This window comes from Ranitomeya variabilis, chromosome 1 (genome assembly GCF_051348905.1).
Source record: "Ranitomeya variabilis isolate aRanVar5 chromosome 1, aRanVar5.hap1, whole genome shotgun sequence".
In the NCBI taxonomy this organism is placed as follows: domain Eukaryota; kingdom Metazoa; phylum Chordata; class Amphibia; order Anura; family Dendrobatidae; genus Ranitomeya; species Ranitomeya variabilis.
The window spans coordinates 827,310,484-827,323,041 of NC_135232.1; the positions used below are offsets into that span (position 1 = coordinate 827,310,484).

General features: G+C 43.3%; 1 protein-coding gene across 2 annotated transcripts in view; it reads left to right on the forward strand.

The window, feature by feature from the left end:
* The window catches only part of IDUA (alpha-L-iduronidase), a 175,165-nt gene that overhangs the window by 99,334 nt on the left and 63,273 nt on the right, over window positions 1-12,558 (forward strand). The window lies entirely within an intron of this gene.

The following is a 12,558-nucleotide window of genomic DNA, read 5'->3' on the forward strand; positions in this document are numbered from 1 at the left end:
TCTGCCTGAAGAGGTTCCCCTGTCAGGGACAGGAAACCAACTGACTGGCGGGGGAGTGAGGTGCCGCCCTTTTATGCCTGAGGTTTCCTGTCCCTGAAGGGCGGATCCCCTCTCTCGTTGTGCTGTCATGGCGACTGAATAAATCATTATAATAAATTCACTTTTCATTTTTATATATATTTTTTTGTATACATATTTTTATAAAAGTGATGGTTTTTGGATAAAATATAGCAAATTATATATCTACTGCTACAAGGTCTGTTGCTCCCTGTCCCCTGTGTGACACATCTTTTCCAATACTTCTACATATGTGGATTTTTCTATATATGTATAATTTTATATATATTATATTTTTAATATATTAAAATTGATTCATTGGACATTTATTGTTTTTAATTTATTTCTAATAAAATTGTGTATTGTGCAGTTTTTATAATGTATTTATAAGCATTTCTCATGTTTTTGTGTGTAATCATGAATTGATTGTTAATAAATAAAATTTATCAATTTATATATTTTTTCTTTTGAATACTTGTAAAGAACATACCTACAATTGTGAACATTTGTTTTTCTTTTTATTGTGAAGCAAACAAATATGACAAAATAACTGAAACCGTTAGTGTGCCTAACTATTAACTCCCCTAAAGTCAGTACTTTGTAGAGCCTCCTTTTGCGGCCATTACAACTGCAAGCCTCTTTGGATAAGTCTCTATGAGCTTTCCACATCTTGCCACTGGGATTCTTGCCCATCCCTCAAGGCAAAACTGCCCCAGATCCTTCAAGTTTCATGTTTTCCTCTGGTGAACAGCAGTCTTCGAGTCTCAAGACACTCCAAAACGTTTACACACTCCCCCTAAAATCCCTTGAGTGTTGCTTTAGCAGTATGCTTTGAGTCATTGTCTTGTTGGAAGGTGAACCTCCGTCCCAGTCTCAAATCATTGACAGACTATGGGTGGGTATGTTCACACTGGGTGTTTTTGCTGCAGTTTTTTTATGCTAATTTTCAGCTGCTTATTACAGTACCAGCATAGCTTATGAGATTTCAGAAATTTATTTTTTGTCATCAGGATTTTGTGCTTTGCAGTGTTTTTTTCACATAGAGCATGTCACTTTCAGCATTTTTGCAGCGTTTTTCACCCATTGACTTGAATGGATGGTGAAAAAAACTCGAAGGTTGACCTTTTTGCAGCTTATTTGCTGCACAAAAGTCAAGGATAGCAGGATGTGACATCACAGTCAGCTCCGCTACATCTAGATGGCAGGCCGCATGGTATCATGATGCGTCCATAAAGCCTGTCATCCAGCAGAGCGGACCCGAACCCAATTCACTTGAATGGGGGGGCATGACAATACAGTGTTTGACATGCTGTCATGCATGATAGCGCGGCAAACACTGCTTCTGATCGGCTGTGAAATCATCCCTGCCGGTAAGAGAGCCACAGTTCCCACGCTGTCAGAAGACAGTGGGAGTGCTCAGCTGTGATCAGAGGTATACAGTTTACCTTTGGTCATTGGCGCCAGCTGATGGGACAACTCCCATCATCTCACACCCGCTGCCGCTAATAACAGTGAGAGCAGGAGGGGCTGATGTAAATATTCATCAGCCTCTCCTGCCCTGGAAATAAATAATAAAAAAAGCCTGCGTGGGTTCCCCCCTGTTTTTGATAACAAGCCAGGCAAAACTCAAAGCTGGGGGCTGCAATACTCAGCTGTCAGCTTCTGCAAGGCTAGTTATCAATAATAGAGGGATCCCTACAACATATTTTTTAATTATTTAAATAAATAATTTAAAAAAAAACGGCGTGAGGTTCCACCCATCTTTGACAACCAGCCTTGCTAAAGCAGACAGCTGGGGGCTGGTATTCGCAGGCTGGTAAGGGGTAAAAATAGCAGCCCGCAGCTGCCCAGAAAAGGCACATCTATTAGATTCTGGCACTTTTCCTGGCTCTTAGCACTTACCCTGTAGCGGTGGCAAGTGGGGTCATAGTTGGGGGTGATGTCACCTTTGTATTGTCTGGTGACTTCAATAAGATGTCCCCATTCCTAACCCCATAGTCACATTGTAAGAAAACACGAAAAATAATGTCCTTTAATTGAAAAAAATGACACAGACTCCTTTAGTAATCTCAATTAAACCATACTTACAACCTTGTCCATTCCACCGAAGCCCTTGTTTTCCTGTAATGAAACTAAAAGAAAAGCAACAGCATACCATACCTGTCCATCATTCTGTCCCACGCCGTAATCCATGTCTGGGGTTAAATAGTTTTCAACCTGGACGGTACCTAGATGCGACCGTCCAGGCTGAGGACCTCTGTTGAATGAGTTGCTGCGAGCGCCGCTTCAGTGAGTAGCGGTGACATCACCGAGGCTGAGTTCCCAGTTGGGCTGAACTGTGGTGACCTCAGTGAGATCCCCGCTAGCACAGTGAGAAAGTTGTGTGGTACAGAGGCGAGTTCATCGGGAGAATTTCACTGTAGTGAACTTGCCTCTGCACCGTGCAACTTTCTCACGGTGCTAGCGGGGATCTCACCAAGGTCACCGCAGTTCAGCTCGGCTGGGAACGCAGCTTCAGTGACATCACGGCTAGTCACTATATATAGCCTGGGAAGCTCCATGGGTATTACCCCCTTCCTAGGCTATAAACATCTGCCCCCAGCCATCAGCTTTCCCTCTGCTAATTCCAAAAATTGTGCAGGAGCCCACATCATTTTTTTTCAAAAAAATAATCTTTTATTAAATACGTGTACAGTTTGCTGCGCACACACTGCACTAGTTGTATTTGTCACTGACATCTATATATCTATTCTATCTACACTGTGTTCCAAATTATTATGCAAATAATATTTCCTCTTATTTTCTCTAAATTACCTATCTGAATTGCAGTCATTGTTATTTTCCAGTCATCTACTATTCTAGTATAATTGCAATGTTTTGGAAAAAACTGCCTATGAAAATAGTATCTTTTTTAAAAAAAAAACCACGCAAAATGCATGTTCCAAATTATTATGCACAGCAGAGTTTTCAACCTTTTTTTTTATTTTGAACAAAAAAATGGTCAATTGTGAAGTTATAAGCATTATCAGCTTATTACAAAATGAAATCAAACTGTTTTCAAGTGAAAACTTTATTCTAGGTGATGTTACATTTGCACATAGGACCCCTTGTTCGAAAGAAGTTTCTGAACTCTCTCGTCCATTGAATTTGTCAGTTTTTGGATGGTTTCTGCTTCAATTGTTTTGCATGTGGACAGAATACCCTCCCAGAGCTGTTGCTTAGATGTGAACTACCTCCCGCCATCATAGACACTTCTTTTGATGATGCTCCAGAGGTTCTCAATGGGGTTGAGGTCAGGGGAAGATGGTGGCCACACCATAAGTTTGTCCTCTTTTATGCCCATAGCAGCCAGAGATGCAGATGTGTTTTTTGCAGCATGAAACGGTGCATTATCATGCATGAAAATGATCTTGCTGCGGAAAGCACGGTTCTTCCTCTTGAACCATGGCAGGAAGTGTTGTTTTAGAAACTCCACATAGATTATGGAGTTCATCTTTACCCCTTCAGGGATCATAAAGGGGCCGACAATTTCTCTCCCCATGATTCCAGCCCAAAACATTACTCCACCTCCTCCTTGTTGGCGCCTTAGCCGTGTTTTCATGGGGTGTTCATCCTCCACTCCATCCATCTGGACCATCGAGCGTTGCACGGCACTCATCGGTGAACAAAACCGTTTGGAAGTCAGTCTTCATGTATCGTTTGGCCCACTGGAGCCGTTTCTGCGTGTTGCAGTGGATAGAGGTGGTCGACAGGATGGCTTACGCACAGCTGCAAACTTCTGAAGGACCCTGCATCTTGTTGTTCTGGGGACGTTGGAGGCACCAGCAGCTTCAAAAACTTGTCTGCTGCTATGACAAGGCATTTTTGCAGCTGCTCTTTTAACCTTACGCAATTGCCTGTTGGAAAGAGTCCTCAATTTTTCCTTATCAGCACGCACACGTGTGTGCTGGGAATCAGCTACATACTTCTTGATTGTGCGATGAAGTGTCTTGGCAATGTTGATTGTAGTCATGCCTTGACCTAAATACTCCACAATTTGTTGCTTCTCAGCAGCCGACACATCCTTTTTCTTTCCCATTTTGGCAAAAAATGTAGGCTGCTTAATAATGTGGAACAGCCTTCTTAAGTAGTCTTGCCTTTATTTGGACACACCTGCCAAACTAATTTGCACAGGTATCTGCAATTGCTTTTAGTGATATAAAGAGCCCTTGACACACATCACCATCAATGAGTTTAAATGACAAACAAAAAAATTCTAACCTTATCACTCCTAAACTCTATGTGCATAATAATTTGGAACACAGTGTATATATTTACTGTATGTAATCCATGTCTTCTCTCCTGTCAGCTCCTGCAGTGATTTTACAGTACACGGCATATGAATTGCCGTCTTTTCTTCTATCGATCTATGTAATATAAACACATATTACACACAGTATATACAGCTCTGGCAAAATTAAGAGACCACTGCAAAATTTTCAGTTTCTCTGTTTTTTCTTTTCAGTTCAGAAATCAATATTTTGTGGAATAACCATGATTTTTGATCACAGTTTTCATGCATCTTGGCATGCTTTCCACCAGTCTTTCACACAGCTTTTGGGTGACTTTATGTCACTCCTGGAACAAAAATTTAACCCCTGTCTGACCTCGGACGGGATAGTACGTCCGAGGTCAGAACCCCCGCTTTGATGCGGGCTTCGGCGGTGAGCCTGCATCAAAGCCGGGACATGTCAGCTGACATGTGCCCGCAATAGCGGCGGGTGAAATCGCGATTCACCCGCCACTATTAACTAGTTAAATGCCGCTGTCAAACGCTGACAGCGGCATTTAACCAGCGCATCCGGCCGGGCGGCCAAAAATGAGCGCATCGCTGACCCCCGTCACATGATAGGGGGTCAGCGATGCTTCTGTATAATAACCATAGAGGTTCTTGAGACCTCTGTGGTTACTGATCCCCGGTAGCTGTGAGCGCCACCCTGTGGTCGGCGCTCATAGCACACCTGCATTTCTGCTGCATAGCAGCGATCTGATGATCGCTGTTATGTAGCTGAGCCGATCGAGTTGTGTCAGCTTCTAGCCTCCTATGGAGGCTATTGAAGCATGGCAAAAGTTAAAAAAAAAAAAAGTTAAAAAAAGGGAAAAAAAAAATATATATAAAAGTTTAAATCACCCCCTTTCGCCCCATTCAAAATAAATCAATAAAAAAAAAAAATCAAACCTACACATATTTGGTATTGCCGCTTTCAGAATCACCCGATCTATCAATAAAAAAAAGCATTAACCTGATCGCTAAACAGCGTTGCGAGAAAAAAAATTTGAAACGCCAGAATTACGTTTTTTTGGTCGCCGCGACATTGCATTAAAATGCAATAACGGGCGATCAACAGAACATATCTGCCCCGAAATAGTATCATTAAAAACACCAGCTCAGTATGCAAAAAATAAGCCCTCAACCGACCCCAGATCATGAAAAATGAAGACGCTACGGGTGTTGGAAAATGGCGCAATTTTTTATTTATTTATTTTTAGCAAAGATTGGAATTTTTTTTCCCCACTTAGATAAAAAATAACATTGTCATGTTAGGAGTCTATGAACTCGTAATGACCTGGAGAATCATAATGGCAGTTCAGTTTGAGCATTTAGTGAACCTAGCAAAAAAGCCAAACAAAAGACAAGTGTGAGACTGCACTTTTTTTTGCAATTTCACCACACTTGGAAATTTTTCCCGATTTCTAGTACACGACATGCTAAAACCAATGATGTTGTTCAAAAGTACAACTTGTTTCGCAAAAAATAAGCCCTCACATAGCCATATTGACGGAAAAATAAAAAAAAGTTATGGCTCTGGGAAGGAGGGGAGCGAAAAACGAACACGGAAAAACGGAAAATCCCAAGGTCATGAAGGGGTTAAGCAGTTCTTTGTTTAATGGCTTGTGACTATCCATCTTCCTCTTGATTACATTCCAGAGGTTTTCAATGGGGTTCAGGTCTGGCCATGACAGGAATTTGATGTGGTGGTCCTTCATCCACACCATGATTGAGCTAGCTGTGTGGCATAGCGCATTGGCCTTCTGGAAAAACCAGTCCTCAGAGTTGGGGAACATTGCCTGAGCAGAAGGAATCAACTGTTTTTCCAGGATAACCTTGTATGGCTTGATTCATACATCCTTCGCAAAGATTAACCTACCCAATCCCAGCCTTGCTGAAGCATCCCCAGATCATCACCGATCCTCCACCAAATTTCACAGTGGGTGCAAGACCCTCTGGCTTGTATGCCTCTCCAGGTCTCCGTCTAACCATTAGACGATCATGCGCCCAAACAATGGCTTTCCTCCACATACGAGGTGTCAGCATACTCAGGAGAAAGTGAACCACAAAATTTGTGGTGCAATTTCTCCTGACACCCTTGTGAAAATAAAAAAAATTGGTTCCACAGTAAATTTTTGTGAAAAAAGTAAAATGTTCAATTTTTCCTTCCACATTGCTTTAGTTCTCGTGAAGCACCTGAAGGGATAATAAACTTGAATGTGGTTTTGAGCACCTTGAGGGGTGAAGTTTTTTGAATGGTGTCACTTTTGGGTATTTTCTGTTATATTGACCCCCCAAACTCACTTAAACTTCCTTACAAAAAAAAAATAAAAAATTATGTTTCCAAAATTGTGCTGATGTAAAGTAGACATGTGGGAATATTATTTATTAACTACTTTGTGTGACACCACTCTGATTTAAGGGTACAAAAATTAAAAGTTTGAAAATAGCAAAATTTTCAAAATTTTTGCCAAATTTCCTTTTTTTTTTTTCAAAAATAAACGCAAGTTATATTGAAGAAATTTTACCACTAACATAAAGTACAATATGTCATGAAAAGAAACAATCTCAGAATCAATGGGATACATTGAAGCGTTCCAGAGCTATAACCTCATAAAGTGACAGTGGTCAGAATTGTAAAAATTGGCTTGGTCTTTAAGTACCAAATTGGTTCTGACACTAAGGGGTTAATCCTAACAGTGTGTAATGGTTTATTTAAGCAAAACCATTAACAGCAGTTTTCTCATTGACGTACATTTAATACATGTAATTTTATATGAGCTGAATTCTAACAATGTGTGATAGTCACGCAGTTAGAATTCAACTCTGCTTGCCAGTTTGAGCAGTCGACTTATGAACACAAGAAGACGATTTGCAAACTTGGGGTCACGTACCGACTAGATTTTCATCTGCTTTTCTCACTAGAGCATTGAGAGAAAAGAATCAGAATCTAGTCCGCTTGTGATTGCAAGTATGTACATTGCATACATTAGGTCACATAATGACCCATCAAACTGGCAAGCAGAGCTGAATCCTAACAGTGCGTTTTTTGCACACTGTTAGATTTTGCAAAATGAAGTCAGTGCTTGCCGTAAAAATCATGGCTCTGCATAACCCCTTTAATTGCCCAAATTTCAATAATGCAATTAAAAAAAAAAAAAAAATTATTACCCATACTCTCTCCACCTCTCTCAGTAAGTTTGTCTTATCTCTTTCTTCCATAACAGTCTTTTTGCTGTACAATTTCCTGTCAGTCTTTCCTTTTGGTCTCATGAATCTATCTCATGTTCTTGGTGAAAACTTAATTTTAAAAACACATCACCTCCCCTGGATATGTAATAAGTGCCACTGAGATCCTTATTCATCTGGGATAGAATCTTCACAATAGTACAGCTATTGGCTATTTTACATGTATAACCTGTTTTGTGTTACTGATATATTAGTTATACATATTACTGTCTCTAATTATGCTTCCAGAATTTAAATTGGTATTTAAAAGGGGAAAATTCAGCTTTTTCTGGCCATCTTGATTGTAGAAATTAAAGTCTGCTAGTAGCATGTCTAAATTGATAATGTATAATGCCCTGTCCTTCACTTCATGGTGTTAAGCTTGGCCAACCAGCACAGGTTTTGTTTTTCCCTTTCTGCCTTTTTCTTGTTTTTTGGGATTCCACGCTTCTCTGTTTGTACTGTAACAAGCCATTAATCTAGACTAGACAGGTTCTCACAGCTTAGTGGCAAAGAGTATCAGATGAACCAGAGCCCAACCGCTGACCAAAGCATATATTTTGTTTGCCTCTAAAGGTATATAGGCCCCTGCTTTAAACTCATGGGTCCCGATTCATCAAAGTGATTATGACATATGGTAATTCTGGCATGATTTGCTTTGAAAAATTTAAAATTTGTGACTTTTGGTGTTTTTCCTGCAGTTTCGCTTAGTTCTATCAAAATGGAGCTGGGGTGTAGCACCAAAGGTCATCTAATTTGTGACTTACTGTGGCTTCTCTTATGTTTAAAAACTTACTCCAGTTCCTGATAGACTGAGTAAGATTTGTAGCGTGGTGCATCTGTGCCACCCTTGCGGGGGTGCTGCAGTAACGGGATTGGGTCACGGCGGTCCAAGTGCTCGTCGAGTCCAACCGGGGGCGCGTCTTTGCCTATTGTGGGGTTAATAATAAAAATAATTAAAAGGTTCATGACGCCAGTTGGGATGTTTGGCCTGGTATGGCCGGGCACTAATGAAGGTCCCTGGGAGTTAGATGGTGATAGACCGTGCCAGATGATTGTCCCCTTCCCATCTAGGGCTGGCTCACAGGGAAATTGGAACTGGAATGGCGCAGCAGAGAATAATCAGCATTAGACAGGGTAATGATCAGTTAGTACCTTTTACGGAAGTTCTGCAAACAGTTCCAAAAGCTTCCGTACAATTCACTTACAGAGTTTTGGTCAGACCTGTGAAGTGAGGGTTCAGTTTCTCTGATGTTAGGTTGTGTAGCCTTCCTCTTGCTAATTATACCTCTGGTAAATTATTCATTGGATACCCAGGGGTCCAAGGTAAACCGTTACTGGATCCGTGATCAGGGCTGCCACTAGGAATTTCAGGACCCCATATTGGCAAAATTTTTGGACCCCCTTGAGACTCCGCCCAGGCTCCACCCCTCGACCGTCCTCAGTGCCACCACCCTCACTTGGAAAAACTCCACTTCACCACATCCTCACCACACATTAACAGTTCCCATCACCAGATCACATACATAGCCAGCAGCTTTTGTTTTGGCCAAAAGATTTTTTAGTCTGCCACCATGACAAGGTAGACTCTTTTGGCCGGGCCCTACTCTACTGTAAATTCTGAAACATTTTGTTAAAATATCCAATACAATTTAGGTATATTTTAATTTATTTTCAGTTTTTAAAATGACCAATATTATCACATACAAGGGACAAATACCACCGCACCATGACCAGACCAGATATTACCACCACTGTGACCGAATAATAGCACATACAAGGAACAAATACTGCCAGACCATGACCAGGTCACATATTGCCACCACATAGTGACTGAATACTACAATACTGATCATTAATTAAAAAAAACACAATACGAATATCATAAGTGCCATTATAAACAGGAGATCTGTATTTCGTATATAGTGTCCGTGTACAGGTAATACAGTGATCACCAGTGACGTTATACACAGGAGCTCTGTATACAATGTCAGTGTACAGGTAATACAGTTATCATGGTGACATTGTACACAAGAGCTCTGTATATAGTGTCAGTGTATGGGTAATACAGTGAGTACCAGTGATATTATACACCGGAGATCTGTACACAGTATATAGTGTATAGTGTGCATGTACATGTACTACACTGACTCACAAGTGATGTCTCTAGATGAAGTCCTTCATCTTCGCTTTTCATCTTCATCAAGCACAGATCGCCATCACTTTTTTCAGCCAGGACTCGGCTCTGCAGGAAATAACACAGTTATCTAGAGCACTGCTTGGTTAGCAGATTACTTAATTTTTTCCCAACTTCTACGCCATCCCAGATGAAGAAAAAAAGGTGACAGTGTTGCTCTGCACAGTAACAGGACCCGCCGTTGAAAACAGTGTCCTCAAAAAATAAAATGCATCACTGCAGTAATAATATCCCTTAATTAGCCCCTGCGGTAATAATATTCCCCATCCCGCCCCCCTTGTATCTCATTCCTGGCTTCAGCCATATGTTCTCCCATCCTGGCCCCATATGTTCTCTCATCCTGCCCTCATGAGCATCCATTCTGCCCCCATGTGATGTCCCATTCTGCCCCATCTGATCTCATCCTGCCCCATCTGTCCCATGATCCTGCCCCCATCTGTCCCATGATCCTGCCCCCATCTGTCCCATGATCCTGCCCCATCTGTCCCATGATCCTGCCCTATATGTCTCCATCCTGTCCCAATCCTGCACCATCTGTCTCCATCCTGCTTCATGATCCTGCACCATGTGTCTCCATCCTGCCCCATCAGTCTATCCTGCACCATGATCCGGCCCCATCTGTCTCCATCCTGCCCCCTATGTCTCCATACTGCACCATCTGACTCCATCGTACACCATCTGACTCCATCATGCCCCATGATACTGCCCCATCTGTCTCCATCCTATCCCATGATACTGCCCCATCTGTCTTCATCCTGCCCCATGTTCCTGCCCCATCTGTCCCATGATCCTGCCCAGTGTCTCATGATCCTGCCCCGTGTGTCTCCATCTATCTCCATCCTACCCCATCTGTCCCATGATCCTGCCTCATCTGTCCCATGATCCTGTCTCATCTGTTCCGTGGTCCTGCCCCATCTGTCCCATGGTTCTGTCCCATGGTCCTGCCCCGTGTGTCTCCATCCTGCCCCATGTTCCTGTCCCGTCTGTCACCATCCTTCCCCATCTGTCTCCATCCTGCCCCGTGATCCTCCACCACCTGTCTCCATCCTGCCCCATCTGTCTCCATCCTGTACCATATATCTCCATTCCTCCCCATCTGTCTCCATCCTGAACCATGTGTCTCCATCCTGCCCCATGGTCCTGCACCATGTGTCTCCATCCTTTCCCATGATCCTGCACCATGTATCTCCATCCTGCCCCATATGTCTCCATTCTGCCCCATTATCCTGCAACCTCTGACTCCATTCTACCCCATCTGACTCCATCCTACTCCAAGATCCTGAACCATGTGTCTCCATCCTGCCCTATCTGTCTACATCCTGCTTCATGTGTCTCCATCCTGCACCATGTTCCTGCCCCATCTGACTCCATCCAGCCCCCTCTGTCTCCATCCTGCCCCATCTGTTTTCATGTTGCCCATAATCCTGCCCCATCTGTCTCCATCCTGCCCCATGTTCCTGCCCACTCTGTCCCCATCCTGCCCAGTCTGTCCCCATCCTGCCCCATGATTCTGCATCATGTGCCTCCATCCTGCCCCATGTCTCCATCCCACCCCATGACCTTGCACCATGTGTCTCCATCTTGCCCCATATGTCTCCATCCTGCCCCATGATCCTGCCCCATGTGTCTCCATCCTGCCCCATGTGTCTTTATCCTGTCTCCATCCTGCCCCATGATCCTGCTCCATGTGTATTCATCCTGCACCATGTGTCTCCATCCTGCCCCATGATCCTGCACCATGCCACATGGTGCAGGATCATGGACCAGGATGAGACAGATGGAGCAGGATGGAGACAAATGGTCCATGTATCTCCATCTTACAGTCCGAACATATTGCGTCTTGCTGCTTTCAATAAAAACAAAATAATACTTTCTCCTTACCTGGCCACGGTATAGCGGCGACGTCCCCTCCATCCATTTCAAGCGTGTACTGGCGAATTACAATTATGTCATACCCACTGAGGGCCCCCTCTGCTCACTGGGCCCCATACGCAGTCAGGGCAGTAATGATGGCGGCTCTGTCTGTGATCCCTTCCAGCGAGCAGGCAACGTGAATCTGTCAAAACACTTATTTCTTCTTACAACAGTGTCCCTGATTCCACAGTTGCTGAGCTCCCTAGTAGAGATGAACGAATTTGCTCAGGTTCCCTCTTATTCGACAAGCTATAGCGCTAGCCAAATAATCTGCAGAGAGTACCCGGATACCTGGATCACGCCGGCTGATCAGTGCTGCATGTGTCACGGCAGTGTCACAGTCACAACACATGCATGGACAGCCCAAGACACAGGTTCTCCCTGCATGTGTCGTGACTGACACAGTCGCGACACATGCAGCTGCGGTGCCGATCAGCTGATCGGCAGAAGTGATCCAGTAAGCCAGGTTTCCTCTGCAGCTTATTCAGTAAGCGCTATAGCTTGCCGAATAAGGGGGAACCCAAGCAAATTCACTCATCTCTGCTCTCTAGCAAAAGCATTCTTCTGCTAGTTATATAAAGACCAAGCAGACTCACTCTTTAGCACAGACTTCAAAAGTCTCTGTGCTCCAGGGACTGGTACCCTGCCTTATGCAGCTGTCCTCGCAGAAAACACGCTGCTTTTCTCTGCATCCAGGACCTCAATCATGCTATTTCGTCTTTAAAAACTACAGCTTCTCAAGCCCCTCCTCCCCTCTGAGGGATTGTGCCCTGGTTTGGCAAAAGTGCACAGCCCCTCAGTAAGGATATGTGCTAATGCACCCGCTCCTGCTTTCCATTCATTCCCCGGGGTT